Raw genomic sequence first — 6361 nt, 5'->3', positions numbered from 1 at the left:
TTTTGTGTTGTATTAGATCCTAAACAATAGGCACGTGCTTTAAATGTCATTGAGCAGTGTTCACAATTATGTATAAAACTTGAGTTGTACCATGAATCAAATATGTTATTGAAGAATAAGATTTGACAAAATTTATTATCATCTACCACTTAAAATTTGACAACTTAACACATCACATGTGCTAACAGTCAGATTGGATCTCTTGGATTGACATGCTATAGTAGAATCTCATTACTGATATCATTATTGAGTATCATACTTCACATGCTGAAAATCCTTCCTTGGATCTATGTGTATACATGCATCAGATATTATAATAGATAATAGTAATATTAATATTGTCACACTTACACATGTTTAATTTGCTATAGAATTTAAATTTATTTTATACATTGTTGATATTCTTCTTATTGCTCTATTTAAATTTCAATTATATTTCACTATGGATTTTTATAGCTTGAAACTTATTAAATATGGAATATCCCTAGATTGCGAATTTGGCATGGGACGAATACCATTGTGTTCAGAACAATCTCTACATTCTGTAGACATGCCAAATGAACAAATCTAGACACTTTCCATAAATACCATTTAGGACCAAAATGAGACTAACACAAAAGGCATGATAGCAAGGGTGTTTGGCAGACACAGTAAGCTATCATCTTGCAAATATTGAGGGACCAATCTCAATATCGTGGGGGTTCCTAACACTAGCAAGTGCAAGTTAACAAATGAGTTTCTCTAACTAAGTCAAGTATACTTGACTAATAGCACTTAGGAATTCTGTCCTTATGCTCATCTGGTCAAGTACACACGTGAGGACCAATTTCTCAATTAGCTTAGGCAGAGACTAATAAAGGATCCAGCAATACCAACCTCTTGCCGTCGTGGTAGTAAGGAAAGAGTATCTGAAAGGATTAGCCGACAGGTAACTTTTGATACCCAAAGTCACATTCGTGACAACAACCATATTAGCAACTAACCATTCTTTAAGTACTGCATAAGGTTTAGTCATTATAGTGTCTTCAAGCCGCTTCATATGGTTGGCATCAGTGTGCAACAATATAGCCAGCACCATCTCAAAAATTATGCTTGCTTTCGTTCCCCATAGAAAAATGGGGCTAGAACAAAAACAAATTTATCATCAGAATCCAAGCCCAACACTTGCCCCTCAAAAGCATCCCCACACACCTTACATTCGATTTTACTAGCATGCGTCAGATTGCCCATTGTTTCAACTTTATGCTATGGTAAGCAGTTTCAACCTATTGTGATACACTCTCTTCATTAGCCACTTGAGGCAGCTCGGTCTAAGAGCAGTGTCTTGGAGTAAAATGGTACTTAACATCAGGCTTGTGAGAGCTTTTTACTCCAAGGTCCATGCCAACATCTTCATCAGCAAAGGAAAAAACGACACTTTGAGCGAACAATCTTTATATCACCACTAGAAGTTTGGGGAGTGTACTTCATAGATGTGCCACATACCACTTCCTCAACTACATTTGCTATTGTTTAGGTGGGTGGAGTTAATTTTTTCTTCATCCTATTCTGTAACATCTCAATAGAAAGTCTTATTTTCACATATCTTCTTTCCTTGAATACTAGTGCTTTTGAAGATTGCTCTATAGTGCGTATCAAATCTAATAGATAGGCTTCGTATAGACTCATCTTCCCTTTTTCCTGCCTTAGAGGAATGTTTATTTTCAGAGAGATTCACAATTGGAGTGTATACGAGGTTCTTAAGTGGTTGATCCTAATGGAAAAGGCAATATTAAGAGATAATAAAATGAGGAAAAAAAATAGAAACCAACCTGAAAAGAGTGATGTCCCCATTGGAACATCCTAACTTCCCACCACCCTAACAATGACTCAAGTTGTGGTAAACAATTTACATCTATATGGCCATCTTCATGCCACCACATTTGGATTTCATTTGCTTTTACCCCACACTCTTCTTCAGAAGGTGCAACCTGCCATGTTTGCACAACTCCTTAAACATTGATTGAAACTCTAGCTTAATAAAATGACAGTGTTGGCCTAGGCTTTGAGTCTAATGGAACTCATAAGTCCTCTCAAGACTTTCCAATGGCTGACCATTCCCAAAAACTACTAGGACATCATTTCAATTTGCACTAGCCCCATCTACCATGAAACCATGAAAGTTTGTAGGCTTACTAGTCCGCTTTAGGACAATATCAGAGAGGGACTTCCAAATTATTTCTTGGGCTATCTGGTCTTGTACTTTAAACTCTATTGTCATAATTTTCAAGTTACAATGTAGCTCATAAAAACACAAATATTACAACAATTTCAGTATAATGAGAATAAAAATTACCTTGGATCATACACATAAAGTCCCATGGTTGTCCAATCTGATACATGCTCCATATGGTCAAAATGTACCCATGCATTTGCAAGGTCACTAGACCCAAACATGTCCATTCAGGAGAGAAGATCTACACCAAAGGCAAGGCCTGTGTAGACATTTTGAAGACGAAAGGGTTGTAAGCCATAAATTTTTCTTTTCCAATTTGCCAACTTACCTTATCTATCCGACCAACACTGCTTTGGCCTTAATTAAGTTCCCCCACCAAGGTTCATGCTTATTATACCAACTCCTATTTAGTCCTACTTGGTTTCAACTACTCATTGCACGAGTAACGGAGCATTAGCCATCCATTCACAAATTCCCAAATCTCTCCCAATACCCCTCCCCAGGTTAGACTAGACTTAAGGTTTGACTACACTCCTCGTAGGCACAAACAGCCAACCACACTAAGCCACCAAGTTCTTAACATCCCTTGATATAGCAAAACTTGTTCATAGGACCCTATAAATCCCAAGCCTTGGGTGCAACATTTGTTTTGGGACATTGGGGGAAAACACTGTGGCCTAACGGCCCAATATGGGTACCCCTATTCCCCCACTTCCATCCTAGAGCGCGGACCATACTTGAGCTCACGAGTTGAAGAGTTGAACTCATGAGTTGAGCTCAATTTTCAATTGTAATTTAGTACAAACATTATAAATTTTAAAATTTTAAGGTTATGGCGAACCTAATAATTTAATAACTCTTTATATATTATATAGATAAAAATGTTCTAAAGAATACTTTTTGTTCTAATAATTTAAATATTTACTACATGCAATGATAGAGATATTTGTTAGAACATAAAATAAAATGTTTGCAAAAAGAGTATTCTTGTCACTTCTTTAAATTTGTACTCTATGCTTTCTGGCTAGTAAATGTCAGGTTTGTCAGAATTTAAAAATTATTAAATTTTAAATAAGATTTTATTTAAAGCCATATAACCATTTGAAAGGAAAAAAAATAACCGTTGATGTAAGCTTATTGTATATAAAAGAAAGATTTGGTTCTTTGTAGAATACATTCTTGAGGGTTTGTCGTAGCATACTGTCTAGAATTTATAGATCTTCATTCACACTCTCATTCAAAAAAAAGGAAATACACGCACAAATATCTATGGATTCTAGTGTTGGTAATTTTAACTCTCACAATCTTTCTTCCCAAGGTTCAAGGGCTAGAAGATGCAATAACTATCCCATTGCACAACATAACCAAATCACACAAGAGAATGAAAGAGAGGATAGTGAGGATAGTGATCATGAGTTGGAGATAAATGCAATGACAGAGGGTGCAACAAATTGGGTGAAAAAGAATGCCCTCTTACTTGTTTTAGAAAAGTGCAATTCTGCCACTTTCAAGAAGTGCCCCATATGTTTTTTAGCGTCTGGTGGAAACAATAACAATGATCAGTATGATGGTATATCTGCTCTTGCGACACACTACAACATCACGCACCCGAAAGACTACCATGAAATCTTTTTTGAGATGGTAAAAACAGAAATGGAGACACACGAGTACTATGGGCAGTATTGCGAGAAGAACACTCGGAAGCATATAAAATGAAAAGTGAAATGAAAAAGCACATTTTTATTATTTATATAAAGTATAATAAGTTTTATTGATAGAGAATAAACATCGATTGTGTTGGAGAAATCTAATTAGCTTCAAAAGTTTTTTGTAACTCAGCAATAGTAAGACTTGCTTGGTGTATATGAATATCCACTTTAGGATCATGGTGCAAGATGTTGATGAAGATGTAGTACATATGCTTGCAAGGAGCATATGCTTTCCCATGTTCCTCACGTTTCATAAAGTCTGGACATGTGCAAGAAGGAAAGTCGTGAATGGCAATTGTGTACTCTCCACCTTCTGTTTTGACTATGTACTCCTTTGCAAGCGCAGTGATGTACTTCATGGAGAGAATCTCACACTCAAGTGTTTGAGCCAAGTTTATTTTACCTTGTTTCTGCTTGGAGACGATACCAATAAATTTAACTGCCTTACCTTTTCGTGCTGGCCTCCTGTGCATCTCTGTAGGAATAGTCCTGCTCCTGTCACTCATGTCTCCAACTCTCCTCTCAAGATTAAAACCAGATTTCTCAAGGTTTTCAATCTCATCTGAGGTGAGCGCAACCCCATTAGCAACCGGCCATTCTTTAGGTACTGCATCAGGTTTAGTCACTATAGTGTCTTCAAGCCACTTCGTATAGTTGGCGTCGGTGTTGCAACAATATAGCCAGCACCATTTTGAAAATCCTGCTTGGTTTCGTTCCCCATAGAAACATGGGGCTGGAACAGAAGCAGATTTTTCACCACGAATCCAGGCCCAACACTTGCCCCTCGAAAGCATCCCCACACACCTTACATTCGATTTTGCTGGCATGCATCAGATTGCCCATTGCTTCGGCTCCACACTACGGTAAGCAATTTCAACCTATTGCAATGCACTCTCTTCATCAGCCACTTAAGGTGGCTCGGTCCGAGAGCGGTGTCTTGGAGCAGAATGGTACTCGACATCAGGCCTGTGAGAGCTTTTTGCTCCAAGGTCCGTACCAACATCTTCCCCAGCAAAGGAAAAACGATACTTTGAGCGGACAGTCTTCATATCACCAATAGAAACTCGGGGAGTGTACTCCATAGATGTGCCACAGACCACTTCCTCAACTGTAGTTGCCATTGTTCGGGCGGGTGGAGTTAATTTTCTCTTCATCCTATCATGTAACATCTTAACAGAAGGCCCTGTTCCCATGTATCTTCCTTCCTCGAATGCCAGTGCTTTTGAAGATTGCTCTATAACACGTATCAAATCTGATAGACAGGCTTCGTATAGACTCATCTTCCCTTTCCCTGCCTCAGAGGAACGCCAACTCCAATGCTTACTTTGGGAGAGATTCACAGTTAGGGTGTATGCGAGGTCCTCAAGTGGTTGATCCTAATGGAAAAGGCAATATTAAAAGGTAATAAAAGGAGAAGAAAAAATATAAACCAACCTGAAAAGAGTGATATCCCCATTGGAACATCCTAACTTCCCACTATCCTAACCATGACTCAAGTTGTGGTAAGCAACTTACGTCTGTATGGCCATCTTCACACCACCACATTCGAATCTCGTTTGTTTTTGCCTCATGCTCTTTTTCAGAAGGTGCAACTTGCCATTGTTTGCACAACTCCTTAAATATTGATTAAAACTCTGGCTTGATAAGGTGGCAGTGCTAGTTTAGGCTTTGAGCCCAATGGAACTCACAAGTCCTCTCACAACCTTCCAATGGTTGACCATTCCCAAAAACTGCTCGGATACCATTCCAGTTTGCACCAGCCCTATCTGCCATGAAACTGCGAAAGTTTGCAGGCTTATCAGTCCGCTTTAGGACAATATTAGAGAGGGACTTCCAAAATATTTCCTATGCTGTCTGGTCTTGTACTTTAAACTCTGCTGTCGCAATTGTTAAGTTACAACGTAGCTTATGAAAACAGAAATATTATAACAATTTCAATATAATGAGAATAAAAATTACCTTGGATCATACACATGAGCTCCCATGGTTGTCCAACCGGATACACGCTCCATATGGTCAAAATGTACCCATGCATTTGCAAGGTCACTGGACCCAAACATGTCCATTCGGGAGACAAGATCTACGCTAGAGGCAGGGCCCATGATAGACATTTTGAAGACGAAGGGGTGCTCTTGCTCATTCACAACTTGGTCTGGAAACAAACTTCCGTGGATGAACTCGTACGGATAGGTCCGTTTCAAAAGGATGGAGTCAATTTTTGATTGCAACTTCCCCTCTCGCGATTCACACATCCAAGATTTTATCCTAAACAATATAATGTAAGAAAAAATTATTATTATAACATATGAAAAATAATGGATGTACCTCCTTAGGCTAGTAGCAAGTTGTACTCCTCGTAATAACTCCTACAAGCTAGCCTCGTTTAGTTGAGTTTTTTGGCAACCTGGATTGAGTAAGGTATTTGCGATAAAATCCT

This window comes from Selaginella moellendorffii, unplaced genomic scaffold (assembly GCF_000143415.4).
Source record: "Selaginella moellendorffii unplaced genomic scaffold, v1.0 SELMOscaffold_151, whole genome shotgun sequence".
Lineage (NCBI taxonomy): Eukaryota > Viridiplantae > Streptophyta > Lycopodiopsida > Selaginellales > Selaginellaceae > Selaginella > Selaginella moellendorffii.
The sequence above is the reverse complement of the archived record's forward strand: the minus strand, read 5'-3'. Positions refer to the sequence as shown.